At 42.8% G+C, this 26,271-nt stretch overlaps 1 protein-coding gene and 1 long non-coding RNA gene across 6 annotated transcripts in view; one reads left to right on the forward strand and one right to left on the reverse strand.

Annotated features, from left to right (window-relative positions):
• The window catches only part of LOC144692302 (BTB/POZ domain-containing protein 19-like), a 179,092-nt gene that overhangs the window by 101,286 nt on the left and 51,535 nt on the right, over positions 1 to 26,271 (forward strand). The gene's annotated exons all lie outside the window — the stretch shown is intronic.
• LOC144692746 (uncharacterized) lies at positions 1,643 to 25,468 on the reverse strand. The gene is made up of 2 exons (XR_013579379.1): positions 25,406 to 25,468; positions 1,643 to 1,907 (listed from the first exon to the last, which is right to left on the reverse strand). It is a non-coding gene; the product is annotated as an uncharacterized LOC144692746 (long non-coding RNA).

A 26,271-nucleotide genomic window follows, 5' to 3' on the forward strand; every position in this document is an offset into this window, starting at 1 on the left:
ATTTTGTTTCCTTGCATATGAGCACCATATTGAGTCATGTGATTTGGCCTTTCATTGCTATCACTTGCTCAGCAATGTAGCTGCTGCACCAGTACTGCAGTTAAAATTTGGATGGGTTAAAAGAACTGTGATTAAATTTTAAAATGTGATTTTTTTTCTTTCTGTGCTGATTTTACATGATGTGAAGTGGTGAAACTGTTTGTAACAGCAATTTTCAAAATAACGAGATCTTGTGATTACAAAATGGCTTTCTCCATTTGCTTTCCTCATATTAGCAACCAACTAAATGTCCTTTCAAGCATGGTAGGGGAAGAAAATTATTATTTCGATTCATTCTTGTATTTTTAAAATTTGTTTTGTGGGGGCGGGGAAATCAACGCAGCAGAATTTCTTAGCCGTTTGTACTTTTCTCTTATTCATTTTTCATTTCTCTTCCTGAGTACTGTAATTTTGCTTTTCTTATAATGCTGATCAATAGATAGTTGTGGTTTAGTTAGAGATTGTGTGGTATTTAGTTTCCCTCCCGCCTGCCTTAGTCAGAATACTTGCATTTACCTAGCTTTCAATTTTGATTCTTGTTCAACAACCTACAAGTGAGTCATGGGGCCAGATTTTTGTCCCCAGATGGAGGCGGGAATCGGGTGCAAAACGCTGCACTTTGTTTTTCCTCTGAGAAGAAAGATATTTTCCTCTGCCTTCCTGACCTTGCACCGTTTTTTTGTAGCCTATTCACAGGTCAGGAAGGTCTGGTGAGCAAAATGCACATGTATCTTTTCCAAGGTCAGAAAAGTTGTATTTTCTCCCGCACATCATTTTTGTGTCCAGGGTTTTGGTAGCCCTAAAAAATACATCTCCATGGAGAGGTTTAATTTTTTTTTCCCCGATGATTTTAAAATAGTTCCCATTGCTATTGCGTGGCTTATGAGGACTGTACATCATGGGTACTGGGTGAGTTGCTATGTCAGATATATGGGGATCATGGAGGTGGCATGGGGTGGCAAGGGGGATCTGAGGGGGCATGGGGTGGCAAGGGGAATGAGCAGGCATGGGGGCGTGTCCAACCTCAGGGGACATGACCAACCTGAGGGGACATGGGACTGGCGCAGGTGATCTGAGGGGGCATGGGGGTGGGTGACGGGTGAGGTTTAGGGGGCCTTTAAATTATGTTGGAGAACTGAGTCTGCCTCGACACCCACGATCCTCACACACACTATCGTGGCGTGCAAAATGCATTCGAACCCAACCTCTGCAAGAAAAGACAAAAATTCTGGGTAAAGCCACACTTGGGTTGGGTGTGCATTCCGGGAGGTGCGGAAGTGCACAGGTCGGCTTTTCCTGAGCCTACGTGTAAATCCAGCTCTCGGTATCAAAATGCAAAAAGTATATTCAAATTCAGGCTAAGGAAGTAAATTAAATTAATTTCCAGCGGTTGATAATGATAATGCCTTATGTTCTGGCAGGGTGATATGTTGCCTTTTGTTTCAACATAAAGTTTAGACAGAGCTACAAGAAATTGTAGATTTATTGTATTCATAGTAGAGTCATTATGAACACTAAAAGAGTGTAAGTGCTATTAAAAACTTTTGCTGACTTGTAGGTCAGCTCCATGTGTTTGTTTTTTTTTGTTAAAAAATAAAAACTGGTGCATTTTCTTTTTCATTTTATGCGATACATAATGAAGCAGGTACAACAATATGATGCCAGACAAAGGGCCTTGCAAAGTGTAAGAAGCAGAGAGTAGTGTTTAATGGATGTTTTTCCAACTGTAGAAAGGATCGTAGTGGAGTTCCCCAGGGTCCGATGTTGGGACCCTTGCTTTTCCTGATATATACCAATGACCTAAACCCCAGTGTCTTCTTCAGTTCTCTGTCCGAAGGCAGTTCTGACCCTCAGCACCACGTTATTATCTGGAAAAGAAGAATGTGCAGGGTTATGGGGAGAAGGCAGGAGAATAGCACGAGGTGCATTGCTCATTCGGAGGGCTGGCACAGACACGACTGGCCAAATGGCCTCCTTCTGTGCTGTAGTTGTTCTATGATTCTGTGAAGTGACTCATCGATTGTCACTGGTGCCAGTGGAATCTGTTTGCAGAATAATTCCAAACCAGCCATTTTTTTTATTCCTCTAATCTGTCCTGAGAAAAATCTAAAAATTAAAATGAAACACAAAAATGGATTGGGGCTGCTCTAAAAACAAGTCGGGTGCCACTGAGACCCAAGATAAGAAATGATCTGTCTCAGCAAACTCCCTTGTCCCTGACCTCTCATTCCACTGTTTGTAAAGCAAAATAGAGGGTATACTGGGTTCCGTGAAGGACAAAAATAAAGTAACAAATTATAAAGTTTATTAATACAACAGCACGCATGAGAATGATGTATAGGTAAGCTAGGTGGTCAAGGTTCGACCAGCTAGGATTCTTGCTGGAGCGGGGGAGGAGAATTTCAAATTATGGTTTCAAGTGTGGTGATCTGGTGGTAGGCCTGCCTATTCTTGTCTCCTATGTCCACCACATGCCCAAATTTGGACAGCAAAGTGGAGAAAAATCAAAGTTGAGAGACCTTTACACTGATATCCTTTTTTCTCTATTTTATCTATGGTGTATCGACAATCTTCAAAGATTTAACAGTTCAGATGAATTCATTTTATATTCACTAATCTGGAATTGTGACACAAGAGGGGGCGGGGATTGTGGTGGTATCTTCCTCTGCTGTTCCACTTGAAATCAACAAATGAAAAGGACAAATTAGGCCGGTGAGGCTTATAACCACCTCTGGTCACACCCTCCCTCCACCCAACACCCCCACACTGCCACATCCAAAACCCAACAGGAATTTCTTGCCCCTGCTGGAACCTACTCTGCCACTTCCATATCTACCGCGCGTTAAAGGCAGCAGAGGTAACTGGAGTCTGTCAATCTTTATTCCAGGCGCATTTCCCTCCTGTCCACCATAGATAGAATTGAGAATGACCTAAAAAGCACCAATTGGAAGGAGTTGGCCTTGTAGTGAGTGACCTGCTTTCTCTCTAATGCTCCACTGTGTCTTACCTACTGCAGGTCTCATGTTCCTGTGGACGACTTTGAGCATTTCTCAGGACCTTGAGGTCCTATTAAGTTGTCTTGTGTCCTCTTCTAATATGAAATCAGCAGTCCCATTGGACCACTGCCTCTATTCTCTTGGAGGCTGTTGGTAGGCTTCCATCTTCTGGCAGAATCCTGACTGCAACTCACCATGAATATTGAATAATTAATCACTCCTGGTTCGAGAAACCAGGCCAGTGTCATGGTGGCAGGCTAGAGTTCTGCCCCTATATGTGTGACCTAAAGAGAGTCAGCCCTATGCCTCTGAATTTCTGGTCTAGGAATAAGCCAGTTTTGGAGATTTCCCCATTGAAGTATGAGATTACTGTGGGGCATATCTCAATGTTGTAATTACATGAGTTAATCTTTTAGAAGGTGAAGAATATATGAAAGCTATTGCATATGACCTATTCCCAAAAACATGCTCTATGGCAAGCTTACTATTGGCGCGAGACTAACAGGTCACCCACATCTGTGATACAAGGATGTCTGCAAGTGAGACTTCAAGTTGACCAGGATCAGAGTCCATGCATGGGAAGTCCTTGCTGTTGATCAGAGTTCCTGGAGACAAGCAGTCAGGAATGGTGTGAAAAAAGCAGAGGACACAAGAAATGACCAGATGGCGGAAAAGAGAGCCCGCTGGTAGGAAAAAATCATCAATCGACCTCGGGCCAACTCTATTCATCTGTGCCAATTGCAGAAGGGACTGCCATTCAATAATTGGACTCTAGAGGCACAGCAGAGGATGTTCAATACAGAAGTGACATGGGCACTGTCCATTGTCCCCTGAGACAGCCAGATGCCATCTAGCTAACTTGTGCAATGCTTGTTATGATGACAATGGCAGCAGCCAAAATGATACTCACTTAGGTACTGTAGCATTAATGCATGGAGTCATGGAAGATCTCATGGACCAGGACATGGAAGAAACTGCTTTGATGTGGCAGTAGGTGAAGCAAATACTAGGATTGAATTTGTATGAACTTTGCTTCTCAACAAATGCTTCACGTACAGCACTTTTATAGGGGAAAATGTGTATAGACTGGTTAAAACAAAAACAAAAAATGCTGCAAAAACTCAGCAGGTCTGACAGCATCTGTGGAGAGAAAGACAGAGCTAATATTTCGAATCCATATGACTCTTCTTCACAGCTGGTTAATGTTTGTATAACAACTGTATGCAACTTTTCCATGCATAAATGCAGTATAGATGTTTAATGGATGTAAGTAAACAGTACTGTACCTTCACTAAATACAAATCTGGCCTATTATTTTAGAATTTATTAATTTAGTAACATCAATTTCCTGCATTACTTTGTTAAAATAGTTTCAGTGACCATCCAACACCTATTAAAAATTGGAGTTACATTTTACTCCAGATTAACTAAAGTTACTTATGAGAATTGTTATATTTGTGGAGACAGGGAGTGCAATATGATTACTGAATTGTTTTAATCTTTCAATTCATTCTAGTTTTTATGTCTTGTTAGCCCACTCCTACATAAATGCAGTGTACTGTAAGTAAGCCCCCTGTATACTTACAGTAAGCTATTACACTTGGGATGTCTTTTTATTTCTGCTTCCCCCTCACTTGGTCATAGGTTAGGCAAAATTATAGTTGAGGGAGAAACCCTTCAGCCTCACTTATCATTAATCTTCCTATGAATCAGTTTAGCAAAGTGGAAAGTGTTGCTGTAGACAACATTAGCTGTTTGATGACCCAATAAGGAAAAATCAGTTTGGTGCTTGGAACATCCTATAATAACAAGTGGGTGGACAGACAAATGCAACACTGGGGATTTTACAAGCTGCTTCATCAAGCCCAGAGGCGACACTGTTCACTCACAATATTAAAATCAAATGAACTTCCTGCTATGTACCCTGAAGGGGGTGAGTCATTCTTTAATGAAACTTTTGCTGCAGGATCACTTGTAATGGGATAATGTTGATGGTTGATACTAGACATACCTATGATCAGTTTGCAATCTACACCATGATCCGATGGAATGTAGGGTTGCCAACTCTGATTAAGTGTATTCTTGGAAATTTCATCATGTGACTTTCCCCCATGCTCCAGCCATTAGTCGGCTAATACATCTGCCCTTGTGACGTATTGCCTTCCTATGCCAATTGGAAAGCAAAAAGATTCATTACATAATTGAATGATGCTTGAATGTCAGCCAGATAGCCTTTTTTTCCCATTTTAAATATTTTTATTTCTGGTAAAGAGAAATGTTCAAAGAAAATGACAAAAAAACAATCTTTTTTAATGTCCTGATGATCTTTCTCCAGGGTTGCACCCAGCAGTTTCCTGGAGATTGATCTTCAATTCCTGGAGACTCCAGGCCAATTCTGGAGGGCAGCAACCCTAAGAATGGTGGAACAAGCTCATGAGGCTGAATGGCCTATTCCTATTCTTATGTTTCTAATGCTGAGATTGTAGCATTTCAGAGAGGGCATTACCTTTTTTTAGAAGTGTGACAGAATAATGTGTTTTAAAATTGATTGCGGTTAGTGGCAACATTATTTTTAAAAATAAGTCCTTTTGTGCTTGTGTGGAGAAGAACAATGCAGATGTTGAGAGATAATGACTGGTTTTGTGAGGAGGCAGCCAACTGTCATTTTGGCGTTAGTACCTGATTAGGAATTAGGTCAAATATGTTTGACTAATTGTTTTATCCCTTTGAAATGTTAATGTAGATGTCGGCCATAGCACTTCTCACCACTGAATCAGAAGGTTGTGGGCTCAAGTTCCTCTCCATGAACTTGAGTACAAAATTTAGGCTGACACTCTAATGCAGTACTGAGGAAATATTGCACTGTTGGAAGTACCATCTTTCAGAATAGATGTTAAACCTAGGTCCCATCTACCCTCTTAGGTGAATGTAAAAAAAAAATCACATGACAATATTTAGAAGAAGATTGATCAAGAGTAATCCCCAGTGTTCTGGTCAATATTTATCCCTCAATCAACGTATCTCAAACAGGCTATCTGGTCATTGTCATGGATGTCTTGTGGTGCAGTTGTAGCACCCCTACCTCTGGGCCAGAAGCTCTGGGTTCAAGTCCAACTCTGGGACTTGGTGGCCATGGAAGGTGTGTCAGGTTGATTATCAGCCTGTAAACCCTTCATGATGAATGCAGTAAGACCGGGAGAGTTTCCTGGTCAGCCATACTGCAGGAGGCATGGCAAACCACTGCAGTACTTTACCAAGCAGAATCATGGACCAATGCAATGGAAGTCCATGGTTGCCATCGCCCTCTTTGGGCTTGGTACCTGAAGGAGGAGAAGGAGGTCATTATCACATTGCTGTTTGAGGGAGCTTGCATCTCACATTCAGCTTTCGGTTGTTAGGAAGCGTGGGTCTGCTCATGAAGCTGAGTAAAGACTATTGGTGGAAAACCCAAATTTGTTATAATAACTGCAAATATCTTCTAAATTACAATGCCCACAGAGTGACTACACTTCAAAAAGTGCTTCATTGACTGTAAAACGTTTTGGGGCATATGAGGTGATGAAAGGTGTTATAATAATACAACTCTTTCTTTATTTTCTTTAAATATGTAGACATTTCATATCAAACATTTAGAATACTTCTATTGCCATGGTTCATACCAAACGGCTTGCCATCAGCCAAGAGGCTGGAGTCTGAGGGTACTCCACCCACAGACATTTACATTTTAATGAGTTTCCAGAGACATGAGTAATATTCTGATTCCTGACTATTAAGCAAAAATATCTTTGAGCATCCAAGAAATTACCAGTTCCCCATTTAACTGCTAATTTTCACTTTGCGATAGCATAGGGACTTCATGAAGGAAACTGTTTACAATGTTTTACTAGGGTCTGTTCAAAATGTTGATAGAATGGACATCTAAATATTCAACACTCAAAATCCATCTGGTTTAAACAGTGCAACGAAATGTGAGTTTATGGTGTAAGTTAAATATTGCACTGTTAGTCTAATGCTGTGTGTTTCTGTTGAAATCTGTATGTAATTAAAGTGCTTCTAAGTGAATAAAATTATTAGTATTAGCTGAAAGATGATGGCTTGGCAATGTGGCCAATGAATCTCAGTTGCGTTATACTCTGACAGAGAGAGTAATTCCAGGGGCACATCATCCAGTTCATCTCACACTTTACTTTCAGTTGTTAAGAAGCATTGATCTGCTCATGAAGCTGAGTTAAGACCATTGCCAGAAAACCCAAATTGTTATAATATCTGCAAGTTTTGTGATAAAGGTTTCATCCCTGTACTAATGTCGTTTGGATGAAGAAGCAGATAAGATAACCTGTCCTTGATTATCTGAGATTATCAGTAATATTGAAATGGCGATGGTTTGGAAAGGGCAGAGGAAGCAAAAACCATGGGAAAAGTAGCCCGAAGAAATAAATTTGGCACCCCAACTGTAGTTTTGATTTTGATTACAAATGCAGATGTATCGATGTTGGCTGAGGATGGGAGAGGTTTCAATTGCAATGTTCCAACAATTGCGTATAAGTAACAGCTACCCTTTGTGAGAGTGGAGGAGCGTAAAAACAAACAATTTAGTATTAAACTTAATGCATAGAATATTTTGCACATGTTTATTTTGCAATAATTTGGGTGTTTCAGAAGAAAGAGCAGTGCTAATGAAATGGACTGTGGAATAGAGATATTTGAGGAGATAGTTTGGTCAACAGTGTGGAGGGCCATGGAGAAGGCAAAAAGAAAGATAGTCATACAGAATGTTGTTAATAACTTTGACCTGTTTGGTTGTGTTGCTGTGGGTAGGGCAGAAACTGATTGGAGGTACTTGAAAGGGATGAAAGGTGCAAATGTAGTTGCTGGTTAACAGTGTGTTTCAGGACTTTAGTAAGAAGGAAAGGCTGGGGAGGGGAAAGTAGGTCTGAGAGAATAGAGAGCTTGAAAGTAAATTTATTTTTGAGCACTGTGATGATGACAATTTTGAAATATGTATGGACCTAGCCGGTGAGCTGTGATCATGGGACTAACAAGAGTTTGTTAGGTGGTCAGGGGTTGGGACTGAAGTTCAGCGTGAGTTCAGAGTGACTGGTGTTAAAGATGGGGAGGAATGGTGGGATAACTTTTCCCATTTGTCCTCGCCTCTTGGTTGTCCGCAACAAGATGTATGTTTTAGATGGAATGTTTTAAACCTTTTGAGTATTGTGACAAAGAATAACATGAAATAGGATTTCTGATAAGTTTAAATCAGAAGAAAACATAAATGTTTATTTACACAATACCCCAAAATGTAAACACAATGAAACCACTCTCTCCCTCAAACACACAGACAGACTCACTGAAGAAAAGATGAATTCAGGAGATGAAGCATGCACTTAGGTTATTAACAGAATAACGAGAAGCAAATCACGTGTTTAAATCAGCTGTAAAAGATACAGGCATTGCAGGCCTGAAGGCTTCTCTCTTGTGGTTCTTTGAAGATAATTGGAAGTTAAAAATCTCTGGGTTTCTCCTGTGAAGCTGTGGCTGAGCTTTGAGACAAATCCCGCAGGTGAAAACAAATTAGCCCTCCTCTCACTTCCTTGGAAGACTGTATTGTATTAGGCAGGGTTCCTTTCTTCATGCTGGAGGATTGGTTCCTCTTGTGTCCTGTTGGCTTCCAGTCTGATTTTTCCCTCGCTGGTCCTTGGAATAATATGTGTCATCTCTAATCAGTTTCGATCATGTGATCATTACATAGATGATACAATGTTAGAAGACATTGCTACACAAAGGAAGATGAATTGTGGCCATTCACACCTGTTTGTGATAAACTGGTTTCTTCTTATCACTCTTTGCTAGTTTTCGCATTCACAGACACTGAGTCTTGGGACCATTGAATTTAGGTTTCTATAAGTACCCAGACAATAAGATCTGTAAATTCACAAGTGCTTTTTCAAGGGAGGGCACTCACCCACGGACATTTACATTTTAATGACTTTGCAGAGACATGAGTTAGTTCTTTGTCTGCAGAAATCACAAAAGGTTACCTGACCGCCCCCCTGGACTCCATCTTGGGTCAAGGTAAATTGCCTATAAGCCATGCTGTTTTTTTTTGAAAGGTTAAAATGTTCATCATCTCTATAAGATCATGGGGATATGAAATGAGCGTGATACTGGGAACGTGGTGTTTGGAATAGCTAAATTTAATAACAAGAGGGGTGAGGTTGGAGGAAGGTAAGGATGGATGGTTGGAATAATGGGGGATTGTTTGAAGGGCGACGGCAGAGAGTTGGAACAGCTGAATTTAGTAACAGGAGGGGTGAGGATGGAGGACAGTAACGATGGATGGTTGCAGTAATGGAAGGATTGTTTAAAGGGGGATGGTGGAGAGTAGGAGAGTTCAGAGGAAGCAGAGGCAGCAGAGTGGATACCCATAATTTTGGACACAAAAAAGTTATATGAAGGTGGAAGCTCTTTTTATTCTTTCATGGAATGTGAGCATTGCTGACAAAGCCAACATTTGTTGCCCATCCTAATTGCCCTTGAGAAGGTTGTGGTGTTGGAGTGGAATGCTTTTGATGGAGATGATTTGTTCTGTAGAAGAAGAGTTTAAAGCTAAAAATACTTCTGGTAGATGTTGTGGGAAGGCAAGAACATAGTGCGAGCACAGCATAACCATTTTGATATGCTCACGGAATGATAGAGTTCTAACCAGGCATCAGACTTATGGGGATAGGAGCAAGGGAGTGGAAGAGAGATGGAATGTAAAATTCTAATGTAATGGGTAAACAGGTAGAGGAAGAAACTAAACGATGAAAGAAATTGCTAAATGTTACAGTGGGATTAATCATAAGGTACCATCTAATGCTTGCCTAATTTAAACATTCTATATAAAATTGTCATCCTAAGCCCTAAATGGTACTTGCCACAACTGCAGCCCTTGGCAACCTTTTTGGGCTTGTCTGTAGAATGTTTAACTAAAATTCAGTGCTGACACTCTCCTTTTGTTGCTCAGCAAGAGAAAATAAGGAATGCTTACACAAGAATTAGGAGCAGAGTAGGATGGCAGGATCCTTCAGCATGCTCCGCCATTCATTAAGATCATGGCTGCTCTGATTGTGGTATCAACTCCACTTTCTTGTTTGCCCCCTATAACCCATGTTGATCAAAAATTGATCTAAATGAGCCTTGAATATATTCAATGACCCAGCCTCCACTGCTCTTTGGGGAAGAGAATTCCACAGACTAATGACCCTCTGAGCAAAAATAATTCTCCTCATCTCAGTCTTGAACAGGAGACCCTTAATTTTTAAACTGTATCCCCTGATTCTAGACTCCCCATAAAGGGAAACATCTTTCAGTATCCACCCTGTCAAGTCCCCTCATTATCTTTAATGTTTCAATAAATCACCTCACATTCTTATAAACTCCAAAGGGTATAGGCCCAACCTGCTCATCCTTTCCTCATAAGATAATCCCTTCATTCCAGGACTTAGTTGCATGAATTTTCTCTGGACTGCTTCTAATGCAATTATGTCCTTTCTTAAGCAAGGAGACCAAAACTGTGCACAGTACTCCAGATGTGGACTCGAAGGCCCTGTACAGCTGCAGTAAAACTTCTCAGCTTTACTCAATTACCCTTGCAATAAAAGTCAACATTTCATTTGCCTTCCTAATCACTTGCTGAACCTTCATGCTAACCTTTTGAGATTCATGTACAAGGACATGTCGACTCCGCCTGGTTGTATTATAATTTTAGAAGGTAGAGCTGTCCCAGCATCCAGAGAGTGAGTAAAAGGGCTACATAAAAATTGTAGAACCCATGGTATTAAGAGTTATCAATCTGACATTTCTTCTTGCCATCACTTTGCGAATTCTCATCCTCTCAGTAATGGTGAAGTGTGTTGAAGCATTATTGGCTGCCGCATTACAGAATATTAATGTGATGATACTGACCTACATTAACATGACAACCTAATTTTGAATCACTTGTATATTTTTCATTTATAAAAAGTAGTCTTTTAAAAATAGTTTCCACTGAAACAGAAGGGTACAATCCAAAGAATCATCTTGAAAATCTCAGAATTATTGTTTTAAGATTCTGACTTTTAGAATTTTGTCTAAAGAGAAGACTTGAGTAATGTAAGTATTGAGAAAGCCCATAAGGTGCAGTTTTTGCCGTGGGACGTAGGTGTCGATGCTGTTAATTGCTTGTGATCTTGGGAATTCCAGGCAGCTTAAGAAAGGAGACTGGCGTTCCAAAACTAGTTACTCTGACGAACTTGGTTAGAGAATTATAAAGTTTTTTTTGTAAACAGTGCAAATTTGAATTTGCTTGAGCTTTTATTTTTAAAAAAACCAATGCAGCTGTATGCTATTATTAGTAGAATTTTAATAAAGTGAGTGTGTGAAGTGTTCATGTCATGCCCATTTGAACTGTGAAAAGCATGCATTTTAATATGTGTTGATTTTGTCTTTTGAAACTTGGGTTTGGGCAGTATAATGGTGTTGTGAAGTATTGGTGTTTATCACTGGCAGCAGTGATGAGAGCAATTTCAGGTAATGCATTAAGAGTAGAAGTGGGAAAAATACTCACACATAATTGATTTATTTCCCTTACTCTAATGTGGTAAAGAAACTTGGTCGCACTAGTATATTTTTGTCACCTGCCCATTGTTTTGTTTCAGTTTTGTGTCAGCCACAGAACTGGATGTAACCTGAAAGTGTGCTGCCATTTTAACTCTGGCAGGTCAGTTTTGGTTTAATGTTAGGGAGTAAATCATTATGCCCTGTTGGGTGTAAGAGTCCAATGTAAAATGGATTTGTGACATTCTCAAAATCAGTTTCTATTAACTACAAGATCGTAGCAGAAAATTTATAATGTGGCACTAATTAGCAGCAGCCTCACTCATAGCACAGGATTGGCTGATGTGTGAAACAGAAATGTCACTAGTACAAGACATGCTAATAAAAGAAGCTAGGATTGTTCTCCTTATAGAAGACAAGGTTAAGGACAGATTTAATAGAGGCGATAACAATTATAAGGGGCTTTGACAGAGTAAATAAGGGGAAATTGTTCCCACTGGTGACCGAGTTGGAAACTCAAGGGCATAGATTTAAGGTAATTGACAAATGAATCAGAGGGGCTATGAAGAAATGAGTAGTGAGCTATTTTGATCTGGCATGCACTGCCTGTAAGGGTCGATGATTCAGTATTAATTTCAAAAGCCAATTGGATATTTACTTGAAATGTGATAGAATACTCCCCACTTGCCTGGATGAGTGCAGCTCCCACAACACTGAAGAAGCTGGACACCATCCAGGACAAAGCAGCCCACTTGATTGGCACCACATCCACAAACATTCACTCCCTCCACCACCAACGCACAGTAGCAGCAGTGAGTACCATCTACAAGATGCACTGCAGGAATTCACCAAGGCTCCTTAGACAGCACCTTCCAAATCCACAACCACTACCATCTAGAAACACAAGGGCAGCAGATAGATGGGAACACCACCACCTGGAGGTTCCCCTCCAAGTAACTCACCATCCTGATTTGGAAAGATATTGCCGTTCCTTCAATGTCGCTGGGTCAAAATCCTGGAACTCCCTTCCTAGCAGCACTGAGGGTGCACCTACACCACATGGACTGCAGCGGTTCAAGAAGGCAGCTCACCACCACCTTCTCAAGGGCAACTAGGGATGGGCAATAAATGCTGGCCCAGCCAGCGAAGCCCACATCCTGTGAATGAATGAATAAAAAATAAAAGTACTGGGCTGCAAGCATTGAGAAGTGTGCATGCGGCTGCAGTTTAAATATGGCGTCCTGTGTGAGCAAGCGGCGAGCTCACAGTGTGGCAGGTAAATCGGCGGCCGCCCGCCAGCGAGACAGCATGTTTCCTGTGGCTGCATAATTAATGAGGCGGGAATGGGGCGATACGGCGAGAAAACCCGCCATTGCGGCCACCGGGTAAAACCACCTTTTTCCTGCCCACTACCATACTTTGTGCAAATCTGGGACAGTTCCACCCAATATATAATATAGGTGTGATGAACACAGAGTGCCAAGGTACTACAGGGCAGAAGGAATTTTGGTGGGAACTGTACATCAAAGGAGAGGATGGCTGAGAGTAGTGGAATCAACCTGTGCGAACTGCGTCATTGATAATGAGGAGTGAATGAATGCCTCTGACCAAACTAAGAATAGGATGAAGAGATTATTTAGGTGCAGGTGCCTGGAAGCTGATCATTTATCTGCTTCTTGTTTACCTAATTGGGTGTTTTTCCATACTTTTTACCATCGTCCTGACTCTTTTGGCAGTCAGAAAGCCATCGAGCTCCATTTCTTACAGGTGTGGTTTTAAAACCGGATTCAAAGCTAATAGATAATTCAATTTCTTTGAGCCAAAAATGACTTAGAAATACCAGGTGTGGATTGCAATATGTCTGTGATCCAGAGGCAGACATTTCATGTATAGATCCTGCTTCTCCCTAACAGAATGGACTGTAGTATTATTGCCAGTAATAAGCCCTATATGATGAGGTTTTTCTAATTGTCAATTTTATAAATCCTGCTGTGCTGCTTTGTTACTTCTATTTTCTCCTTTTCTGTTCCCAAAAAAAAAAGTGATGTGATGAAAATTTTTGAAAAACCGAAGGAAGTTAATCTGTAGGCAGGTCCAGGATCGGAGCTGACTTGAATGATATCAGTTAATGCAAGACATAGCTGAAGAGAAATGGAGCGACGCTTGGGTATTCTGGCTGGGGGATTGGAACTGCCAGTCATGTGTGGATAATGAAATTTATCCCATCTCATTCTGCACATTAAACGTGTATATCCAGGGAAGGGCAGGCTCCTGCAGTGTTTGGAGAAAGTGGACTGAGAGCATACAGTACAGAATTTTTGATGACCTATTGTGGAGCCCTGGGTTTTCTGCATATATATATATATATATATATATATAGATTCCAGTTTGCATTAGAGAAATGACACATTCGAAAATCACTGTGAATTTCTTTCTGTCATTTCTGACCGCACATTTTTAAGCATGTGATGTTACTCATCGGTAATCTTTATGACCTTTTTGAATTAGTCTCGACTAGCCGAGACCCGCAAAACATTTACAACCAAACTAGCATCTCTGGTGCAACAATACTTCTTTGGTAAAGGATTTCTGCTTATTTGTTCGCCCAAGACTTTAACAGAATCAACTTCTCACTCTGGAAAAAGCTACAGAAAGCTGTCCATGTGTAAAAACAGGTCTAAAAATATAAATACAGATTTTGGCAAGAGCCTGGCCTTGTAACTTGTTTATACTCATAGAATATGAAAATATAATTGAGAATTGTTTTCTCCTGGGTTGAAAAGGCAAATTTACAACTGATGGGCTCAATATTATTTGAGGAAAAAGTACTCCATTTCCTTGAAATCTGCCAGTTATTATTTCAGTGTTGATCACTAAAAAAACAGCTTCCTAACAACCAGCCTTGTTCCATGACGAAGTCCTTGTTTAGGATTCGCGTTTCGTAGCGACATTATAACTACTCATTCCTTGAGTCTAAGTTTGTGCAGTGGCATGTCCATTAGATTGTGAAAGGTATATCTGGAGGGTATAGACTTATCATACTCTTCCTATATAGAATTAGCACTGATGTATTCTTTTAACGCACCTGACAGTTTTCCAAAAAATCTTTTCATTCCAATCTAGTCAATCTTTATTTTAGCAAAGAGAATAGTTTTCAAATAATAAGGTGCATTAAATAACTGTGCCCACCATTTTGCCATAGTTAACCAATTTCATCATCTCACCCCCCTCCCCATATCCCCTCCATCCCATGCCATCCCCATCCTGCTGTTGCAATACCCATCCCTCCCATCAATTGCATCCCATCCATCACGGAAGCAATCCATTGAGCCAGGGTAACTTTGTTGTTGGGTTTCCCTTACCTTTTGCTGCTTTTGTTCACCACCAACCCAACTCCCGCCCCGCCACTGCTGCCACGCGTGCGTCACATGCTTCAGTTCTCTGCGCACCCTACATGCCTATGCTTGCGCCAGGCACTGACCAATTAAAACAGTCTGGACAGACAAAAATGTACACTTACGTACGTACAGATTTTCATACTAGAAATTAGCTTATAAAACAATAGACATTCCTGTATTGTTTTGGATGTAATATGTCATTCTCTGATGACAGGCTGTGATAGGGAAAGAGAGAAGGTAGATAGATATCTGACATAACCTCACCGAGATGTATGGATTATAGTCAGTGATGTGATTTGGTGAACCAAATCCCAGATCATGACTTTCACTCAGCATTCTGATGTTAAAGTTCCATGAGCTTGTTTGATTAGATGCTCTGGTATCTGTATAGTGGTTTAGGAATTTCTTTTGTGTGTATAGTATGTGTCATAACAATAGGTGATGGCTGGAACTAAGTGTCACTGAAGATGGTTGTCTCACAAAAACTAATCTTAGGAGTTTCTAAGAATACGAACGCCTGATGAACTTATGGCAAGATTTTAATGAGCAGGTACAGGAGCTCCCCATGGCTTAATGTTTGGTTCAGCAACTGATTTTTAATGGTTTCAATTGCTGCACACAAGGGACAAAGTTCCTGACAATAGCATTGAGAGAGATTTCTACAGGCAGGATAAGTGGTCTGTGAAACACAGACCTTTTGGAATGATATAAAATATTGAGATATAATCACAGCGACAATGGGTGGAAATACATTACCTCTTATATGGCCTGTAGCCTTTCTAACAATAAATTGAATCTGAGCCACTTTCTAGTGAATTAAATTTTACCAAGTAGACCTCCATCCTAATTTGTATACCCTTCCACTCCAAGCATTCAGCTTCTGAGACCAAGTTAAATTGAAGCTGCAATCAGATAATTTTGGAGTGTTAAATTAAAAAATATCTTTCAGAAGTCTTTTTCTACTGGATGTGCAACACTTGGCTTGTAAAGGAGAGGAGAGAAAGAACAGCAGATTGGTGCCTTGAGGTAGGGTTGCCAACTCTGTTTAAGAGATATTATTGGAGGTTGAATCGTGTGATATTGGACATGTGACATCTGATCACATGACCCCTGCAAATGTTATTTAGCATACCATTTACCATAAAGGTTGGGCCCTCTATAGTGGGGCATCTTTGCTGGTGGTTTCACAGCAGCAGCTGTTGTTAGACCTCTCTCACAACTAGGAAGCTACCCATGAGCAGTTGAAGAGGGGAAACAGAGGGAAGGATTTGCAGGAGAGAAACCAGAGGTGGGAGGAACCTAAATTCCTCCAGTAACTAATAGTAACTCAATAAAGGAAAGTTTTCATAGAATGATAGAAACTATGGCAAACAAGGAAGCCTTTTGATGCTGGCCTTCGCTCCTTTAACACCATTCCCCCCTCCCAGATCCTTTTAAATTCCTCCTCTTTACTTATCCCATTCCCTTTCAAATGATCTAATCTCTGCTTTGATAGGCACTTGCGGTGAAGCATCACTTGATATAATAGCCCTCAGTTTAAAAATCTTCCATTCCCATTTGGCTCTTCCAGTGAGAATCCTTAGAATCCATTCCCCATTTGCCAACCAGTGGAAAAACTCTTTGACTACTTACAACACAGTCCCACAATCTTGCTGCTTCTGCTGCTCCTAGTTCTGCAGTAAATGCTGAGCCCCACACCCAATTTATTGCCTAGTCTCCCTTTCTTTCTCTGCCCCAGCCCAATCTACCAACTTTCATTCCCCAGTCACCCTTTTTTCTCAACTTCCCAAAGCCGACCCCTATCCCCTAAGAGACTTCTAATGAGTTTGGCATCTAAGTAACCACAATATTCCTGTATCCTAACAGGTGGGGCATGCTTTTCATAATTGGAAACAAATGGCCTAGTAACATGATTTACTTCTTAGCTTAAGCTGAATGTATCTCCTCAATTAGAAAATGGGTGCGTTGTAGTGGGGGCAGGGTGGGGGGCTAGAATGGAAGGGAGATTGATAAGCAACAATGAGAGTGGGGAGACAACCATTGTGGGGGAGGACATTGAACTAGATTAAGTACATTATTTAGACTCCACTTGCACAGAACTTTAATACCGCAAAAAGGCAACAACTTGTCAGCGTGTATAGGTTTTTAAATTCATTGTACAAGATTATGCCTCTGCATTCATACACTCCTGTTAACAGACAGAACTGAGATGTGTTGCATGGGACTGACTTCATGCATTCTACACCTCTATTTCAGCAAAACCCTGGAAGCACAAAAACAAACAGTAGGTTCTCGGCTAGCACTCTAGGCAAGCTGCAACCTGTCTGTAGGGACTGTCCCTTCAGTGGAGTGTACTGTAAACAAATTCTGAATTACTGGTTTATGAGCCATCTTAAAAGAGAAGTGTACACTTTTGAATAGTCGAACAATCCTCGGTGTTAGAGAGGAAGACATTTGCATGTGAACCACTGTCTCACTTTCCCTTTGTCATCAAGTTTTACATTGGAGCAGATGTTTTGAGTAGAAATGCCTCCTGACATGTAGGTGTAAAGTTCCACTGCGGTGTTAAAATGATGATGGTAACTGGTCAGTGGGCAGCACTTTCCGATTTATATTTTGTGATGTTTAATCTAAACCATAAACCAGTTTAAGTCATCTCTCACCCACTCTGACCGCTCCCACATTCCCTCCAAAGCACATCTTCCTCTTTCTATAGTGATAACCAGAGTTAGGCGGTACGACTCAGAGATGATGTGTGTTGTGAATGTCAATCACCAGTCTTATTCACTAACCAATGAATCTAGGTGTGTTTGGGTGCTTACTGGCCTACTAAGCCTTCAATGTTGTGGGCAGGAAGGGCATGCTCATTTTCAGCTAGAAATATGCTGCTTGCGATTTTGGTGATGGGAAAAAAAAGGCATCCCTTACCCATGCCTGAAGTAGGCATTAGGACCTTTTCGTACACACATAAGAGGCCTGCTGCCTGTTTGAACTGGGAGGGTTTGAGTAGGTTGGAATGGGGGAGGGGGTGAGTTTAAGGAAGGGAGAGAATAGGAAAGGAGAGATTTGACGTGAGGAGGGCTGCCCCCCTGATGGGCAAGGGGCAGTCCCCGAAGAGCAACACCCTCTTGTAAGTGAAAAAAATTGGGCTGCCCGTGCCAAACATTTTATGGGCAGCGTATTATCAGTTGGCTTAATAACAAACCTAACTGACCCTTGATTATTTATTTAAATATGGCGTGCAGGCTGCCGATTTCAGTGCCAGCTAACCCCGTTATTATGGTGGTGAGCAGGAAGGTGGTGGGGTGGGTACCTGCCCTATTTTACATGCTCACCCTCCCTCCCCCTCCAACCTCAGGAAACGTGCCCGCCGGGTGCACGTCAAATTCAGCCCAATGAGTGGGATCCTGTTTGGCAGTATCTGCCAACTGCAGTCAGTAAAACAATGCCTTGGGATCAATTGTGTCCTACAAGTTAAGGTTTACACATTCACTTGCCTGAATGTGGAACACGGAGGAGCAGGAGTGCTCCTCCCAGCCCCGTACTTAACAAAAACTTGCTCCCTCACCAGACACCTACCTCTCCCACCCCATGTTTGCTGCTACACCTAAAGCCCGCACCCACCCCCCCCTCCGAATGCCGCTGCTGCTGAATGCAGTCTCTGCAACCACCCCATCCCATACAGTAAAAGCTTCTACAAGTATTTAAAAAGGAAAAGAGTAGCTAAAGCGAGTTTTGGTCCCTTAGAGGGCGAAACTGGGGAATTAATAATGGGAAACAAGGAAAAGGTGTAGATTTTCAACCAGTATTTTGTATCTGTCTTTACAGTAGAAGACACAAAAAACATCCTGAGAACAGTAGAAAAGCAGGGGGCAAAAGAGAGGGAGGAACTTAAAACAATTATGAAGACTAGAAAAAAAGTACTAGGAAAACTAATGGGACTAAAGGCTATCAAGTCCCCTGGACCTGATGGCCTGCATCCTAGGGTCTTAAAGGAAGTATAGTGGACACATTGGTTGTAATCTTCCAAACTTCCCTAGATTCTGGAAAGGTCCCAGCAGATTGAAAAATCACAGATGTAACAGGAAAGGAGAGAGACAGAAAGCAGGAAACTATAGGCCATTTAGTCTAACACCTGTCATTAGGAAAATGCCAGAATCCATTATTAAGGTTGTAGTAGCAGGATATCTAGAAAATCATAATACGGTAAGCCAGAGTCAAGATGATTTTGTGAAAGGAACATGGTGTTTGACAAATTTATTTGAGTTCTTTAAGGATGTAACAAGCAGGGTGGATAAAACGGAACCAGTAGATGTAGTGTATTTAGATTTCCAAAAGGTAATCAGTAAGGTGACACGTAAAAAGTTACTGTGCAAGATAAGAGCTCATGATGTCGGGGGTGATATATTACCATGGATAGAGGATTGGCTAACTAACAGGAGACAGAGAGTTGGGATAAATGGGTCATTTTCATGCTGGCAAACTGTAACTGGTGCAGTGCCACAGGGATCAGTGCTGGAGCCTCGAGTATTTACGATCTATATTAATGACTTGGGTGAAGGGATTGACTGTAATGGAGCCAAATTTGCTCATGATACAAAGATAGGTAGGAAAGCAAGTTGTGACAAGAGTATGCAAAGGGATATAGCTAGGTTACGTGAATAGTCAAAAATTTGGCAGATGGAGTATCATGTGGGAGAATGTGAGATTGTCTACTTTAGCAGGAAGAATAGAAAAGCAGAATATTATTTAAATGGAGAGACACTGCAGAATTCTGCACTTCAGAGGGATCTGGGTGTCCTTGTACATAATCACAAAAAGTTAGCATGGAGGGACAGCAAGTCATTCTAAGGCAAATGGAATGTTGACCTTTATTGCAAAGGGGGATGGAGTATAAAAGTGGGGAAACCTTGATACAGCTGTACAGCACTTTGGTGTGACTGCAGCAGTACTGTGTACAGTTTTATTCTCTTTACTTAAAGAGCGATGTACCTGTGTTGGAAGCAGTTCAGAGAAGATTCACTAGGTTGATTGCAAGGGGTTGTCTTATGAGGAGGTTGCGCCTAGACTCATTGGAGTTTAGAAGAATGAGAGGGGATCTTATTGAAACATATAAAATTCTGAGGAGCCTTGACAGGGCTGATGCTAAGAGGATGTTTCCTTCCATGGGGGAATCTAAAACAAGAGAGCAAAGTTTAAAAATAAGCAGCCTCCCATGTAAGACAGAGATGAGGAGGAATTTCTTCTCTTGTAATCCTATGTTAGACTGTGGAATTCTCTTCTCTAGACAGCAGGGGAGGCTGAGTCATTGAATGTATTCAAGACTGAGTTAGACAGGTTTTTGATCTATAAGGGAGCAGGCAGGGAGATGGAGTTAAGGTCACAATCAGATCAGCCATGATCTTATTGGATGAGAGAACAAGCTGATTGGGCCGAATGGCCTACTCTTGCTCCTATTTCTTATGATCTTGTGATCTTATATTCTCCTGCAAGAGAGGAGGAAGGGCGCCATTGAATGTCATACAATGGGCCTAATTTTCCGTGCCCACTGGTAGCGGGCATGATAGGTGGCTGGCGCAATCAGTTTAACGACGTTGGGAAGGCAGGTCACGATCGTCTGCTCAGCCCGCTGTCAGTGGGCCACATTTCCTGCCAACAGTCGTCGGGGAGCTCATTGTAATATATCAGCACATCATTAAAAGGCCATCCCGTCAAGCTCTTGGACCGTCACTGGATCGTCCGTCCACGTTGGCGGGAAAGTACGTCAACGTGTTTCACAACAGCACACAGGCGCCGTGCATTTGGCGGCCTTCACTTTGGGGGAACTGGAGGTGAGTGAACTGTATCATTCTGCTGAGCTCGCCAGGGATGCCTGTTGCTTTGCAGACTTCAGGGGTGCCGGGGGGCCTGAGTGAAATGCCGCCCTGCCACGAAGGCGACTGTTGTCAGGAGGGTGAGTCCGGGGGCAACTGCTGTACGGCCTTGGAGGCGACTGTTGTCGGGGGAGAACCTTACAACCTGGTGCTGCAACGGGGAAATGAGTTGGCTGAGGAGGAGATGGAGGAGCTACACATCTCCTCCGATGAGGACGACGCCAACGAGGATGAGGGCGAGGAGGGCCTCAGAGGCAACGATGACGACAATGAGACCCCCGCACTGGGCAGACGAGCAGGTGCACTCGGGAGGCCCTCAAAGCTGCTAGATTTGTGGAGGATGATGATGAAATGCAGTGAGGTGTCCCCATAGATCCTCATCTCGCATTTGTGAAGGTTTGACTCCAGTCTGGCTTATGGCAGTGTGAATACCCTCTGTGAGAACGCTCTTTTCATGGAGATGCAATGGAGGCCCTAATAGTCACTTGACTGCAGGAGGATGATGACGACATGCAGTGAGGGCACTCAATAAATCTTCACATAGCCTCTGAGAATGTCTGAATCCTGTCTGGTCGAGGACAGCTCGCTTGTGCTCTGTGACCAGGGTCACATCATAGAGACGCTGCCATGAAATTTTAGAAGTTCTGATGCTTTGTCCGCCTTCAGCACCTGAGCCCTTTAGTTGCTGGAGCACAGCATCAGTGGTCACAGATGCTGAAGAGATGGGGGACACCCCCTCCTTAAAGGTGCTGAGAGCACATCGAGAGAATTAGAGAACTCTGTGGCGCCTGCTCACTACATTCTGGCAGCAATGACAAGCACTGCTGAGATGCAGGTATCAGCTGGACCATCAGTTTGCTTTGAAGGCTGCACAGTGCACAGGGACCCTGGACTGAGACACCTGCCTTTATCTTGTGCAGAAAGGTTTCACATCTGAGTGACATGAACACTGCTCATCAGAACAAGGAGCCATAGGCAGGGAGACATTATGAAGAGTTTATTGACAACAGTGAATAGTATGTACAAGTGATTAACACCTGTTCCCAGGCTGTGCAACTAATTCTCCTTAACTTTCCTAACCTTGCCGCTACATCTTGTTGCTCCTGAACATTCACAGCGGAGGTGGAGGCAGCCTGCTGACTGCAACACCCTGTCTGTGATGACTTTGGCTGGCGTCCTCTGGAGGGCTGAGACTTGGAAGGCCCCAGCCTGCTTTCGGGGTCCTGCTGTGTGGCAGTGGCACCCTCCTCGGCCTGTGGAGCTGGAACTGCTGAGGTCACAGGAAGAGGGGAGTCAGATTAGTTGGATACACTTGTAGTCGCCTGGATGGATGGCCCCGGAGCGTGCACCTGCTGATCCTCCTCCCTATGGGTGCCCGGGGTCCTCAGGCTGATTCCTAGAGGAGCAGGGGTAGCTGGAGTGAGATCAAGCTGCCTAGTGCCTCTCTCGCGTACACACTGTTGGAGGCCAACTATGGCATCAGCGATGGAGTTGAGCCCGTGCAGCAGTGCAGGAGTGACGTCCTGGACCAAGGTCTCCATGGCAGCTGCCATCCTACCAGTATTGACCTCAGTGTGTTGGCATACCAACGCTATCACCTCAGCCTGAAGGCAGATGGATTCCTCCATCGTGCCTTGCAATCTGAGGAGTGCAGCGGACATCCCTTCCTGATGTTCCCTTGTTTGCCTTTGCAGCTCCAGCAACTGTGACATGACCGAGTCCAGAGGCTTGTCATCTGACTCAGACTCAGCAACATTCTGGCCTCCAACAGTCCTCCGGGTGCCGGACACCTGGGAAGTCCCTGCCACTGATGCCTGCTGTGGATCAGACAGTGCGATGTGCTCACCAGATTGTGATCCCAGAGCTACTAGTGCGTGGCAGTGGCCTGAGAAACAGGACACATCACTCACAGCATGGTTGTCTGATGGATGTTGCACTGCTAGATCCTCACTTGGTAGAGCAGCACCGAACTCACCGTCAACCCAGGGCCAGTGCCGATCACGGCCGGCCAGCTGGATGGCTCTGTTTCCAAAGTCCGTGAGGACCTTGATTTTGGGCATTCTGTCACCGGCCTGCGACCTCTCCCTCTTTTTGTGTGCCAGCTTGTCCTGCGTGCATAGAGATGGAGAAAGAATAAGCAAGACGCCTGCTAGGCCAGATGATAAGTATGCCTGACCTGTGTGGGTGGTAAGTGGTCCCATGGACGGGATGAGGGCAATGAAGATGTGTGCGAAAGAGTGAATGGTGATGTCCCTTGAACCGGCAGTGAGTGAGGGCCCTGTGGATGTGTGATGGGTTTGTGAGTGTGTGAGTTGAGAGCTTTGAGAAGAGTGACTTACCCTGGCGGAACGGAGATCATTCATCCTCTTGCAGCACTGGATGGCTATCTTCTTCTGAAGGGTGTTGGCGCTGACCACCACTGCCACCACCTCCCAAGCTGGATTGGTCACATTGCTGCCCATCCTGCGGCCAGAGCGGGGGTACAGGACGTCCTGGTGGGCCTCCACAGCATCCAGCAGTTGCTCATGGGACTCGTCGTTGAAGCGGGGGTTGGGGGGGTGGTGCTGCAGTCTTTTTTCCTTTGTTGGCCATGTCTTCCGTGCAGCAGTGGTGAACTGGAAGCAATGAGTGCTCTGCTTACGGCTGGACTTTAAACATGGTGCCCGGCGTGATGCGGCAGCGGGGTGATGGCCGGCGGTCGAATGAGAGCCCGCCCACCATGGGAACAACGTGTTTCCCAGCAGTGCATAAATAATGAGGCAGGTTTGGGACGAAACGGTGAGAAAATCTGCTGTCTCAGCCAGTGGGTAAAATATTGTTCCACCCGCCCACTACCGCACTTAGTGCAAGTCTGGGAAGATTCTGCCCAATGTATTTGGCTGATGTGGCTGTCATGGTCAAATAGTTGGCAGTGTGCGCAAGCTGTGAGATTTGGGCTTGCAGCAGTACTAAGTTTGTGAGGGAACATATGACTATGAGTTGTTAGTCTTGGTTAATAGAAACTGTTGATAGGTGAGTGAAAGGGATGTGGTAATTTGTGCAGTGTCTGAGGCTAATTGTGTGGCTGATAGTATATGGCATTTGAAGAAGCCGTCACTGTTTGTGTGAGGCCATTGAATTTTTTGCAGCATTGCATCCAAATCCTCAGGACTATACTCCTGGCACTGACTTCCACAGCTTTCTGCCCTCACTGCCCTTTGAACATGTACCTGGAAGGCCTCCTGGCTTCCTGTAGTTACAGGATATCTCTCGTCCTTTCCACCTCCTCCACCAAGGCCTCCAGTGCACTGTCCAATAGCTTTGGAATCTGTGCTCTTTCAATTTGAGCTATTGTTCAGTGTTTCCCAGGTCAGATTCACTTCCTGCATGACTGCCAGCATCTGTTCCAGCCACAATGCACTCCACTTTAAGTGATGCAGGCTAGCCTTAAGCGGCACTAGCCATTCACGATATTGGTCCCCTGTTGATGCGCCCAGTCAAGCAACAGCATGCTTAGTGCTGTCTAGACTTTGAAATCATTGAAGTGAGCAGGCAGCGTGGGGTTGGCATGTGGCCTGCATTCCAGTCAATGGGCAAAGGTTAATCCAGCATCAAGATCCCCAAGCCTGTTTTCAGGAGATGTCCAATTTAGCCCCCTGTAGGTTCATGTCCCATTCCAGAGATTTAAGCACAGAGATCTAAGCAGGCATTATAGTGCATCACCGATAAAGTTCTTGCAGTGTCCAAGGTGCCACCTTTCAGATGAGATGTTGAATGGAAGCTCTTTCTGCTCCCTCAGTTGTATGTGAAAGAGCCCGTGGCATCATTTGAAGAGCAGTGTAGTTCTCTTTTGTGTTTTGGCATTTTACAGTAAGAAATTGAAACTTTTTGGTATAACTTAAAGTACAATCAGTATATGGTTAGAGATCATTTGTAATGTAATAAGAGTTGTGATACAGATACAACATCATGCCTAGAGCCACAAATCATACCTAGCAGTCTTACAAAACAAGTGTAGGTCAACATATTTCCTCATCAATGGAATAAATATTCAAACAAAAATATTGGTAACCACAAATTAAAAGGGCACTGAATGCATTATAAAATGTTTAACAAATCTTTACTTGCCATTTCTGTAAAAAAAAAACAATGTAGTGATGTAAATTATCACTGGTACATAATGATGGTACATAAAAATAATGCTTGATCCCAGCTGTTTTAGCTGAACCTTCTTTAAAGTAAAAAAATTATAGATTTGGTGGGATATTATAATGCTCTATATGCATAACTCCTATCTGGAGAATGTCAATACCTTTTATGAAGATATGTCACTGGATCGTCATGTATGAAGTAATGTACCATTGACACATTTACCATTGACTGTTATTCATATTCAGTGGTAGAAACTTCCAGTACATTATTTTTGGAAAATGTCTTTAAAGAAGGCAGTATATTTTATCAGGTTCTAAGGAGATGTACTGGTAAAAAGATTAAGCATCCAGATCAATTTGGAAATGTAACCTTTCTCAAAACTTTGACTCACATATCCACTGTTGATTGCATTGTCCACTGTGTTTGTCTCACCTCAATAGAAATGGTGCTCTCGCTGCTATGAACATAAAAATTATAATGGAATGCAGTGAAGCAACACTTGTCTCATTCCGAAAACTCGCCATGGAAACCAGAGTTGCAGCCAACTAAAAAAAAGTCATTCTAAGTCTGGAGCATCTGGTGATCTGGCACTGCAAAAACTCTGACAGTTACAAGACACTTCTGTTTTTCACAAAAAATGTGAATTAGACCCTCAATACTTCTTTGACAAAAATGTTTTAAAAAAAGACTCCTTTTATCTGGTATGCCATATGGCACTTACTGAGCCGAAAACACTGCCATCTGACTTTATTCCAGACTTCTCCCAAGGCTGCTATGTAACTAGTCACCAGATTATACTCTTACAGATTCCAGGGATATGGGTATCGTATGGTAAAGCCTGCATTTATTGCTCATCGCCAATTGCCGAAGGTGGTTGTGATCTGCCTTTTTGAGCTGCTGCAGCTCATATGGTGAACGTGCTTCCAGGATGCTGTTAGATAGGCAGTTTCAGGAATTTGACCCAGTGAAGAGCAGCGATATGTGTCTAAATTAGGATGATGTGCGAGTTGGAGCGGAATTTGGAGGTGATGGTGTTCCCTTGCACCTGTTGTCCTTGTCCTTCTACAATAGGCTTGTCCAGCTTTTTGCCTGGGGGAGCCACGTTTCAGTTTTTTTCTCACTCAAGGGGCTGAAGAGCAAATTTCGAAAAGATAAGGTTGGACACAACGTTAAACATGAATTTTTTTAAAAAGCTGACATATGAAAACAAACAACTTGCTGAGCAAAAAATGATCAAAAGAATAAATTGATGATTTT

The sequence above is a fragment of the Cetorhinus maximus genome, chromosome 17 (assembly GCF_964194155.1).
Source record: "Cetorhinus maximus chromosome 17, sCetMax3.hap1.1, whole genome shotgun sequence".
Classification (NCBI taxonomy): Eukaryota; Metazoa; Chordata; class Chondrichthyes; order Lamniformes; family Cetorhinidae; genus Cetorhinus; species Cetorhinus maximus.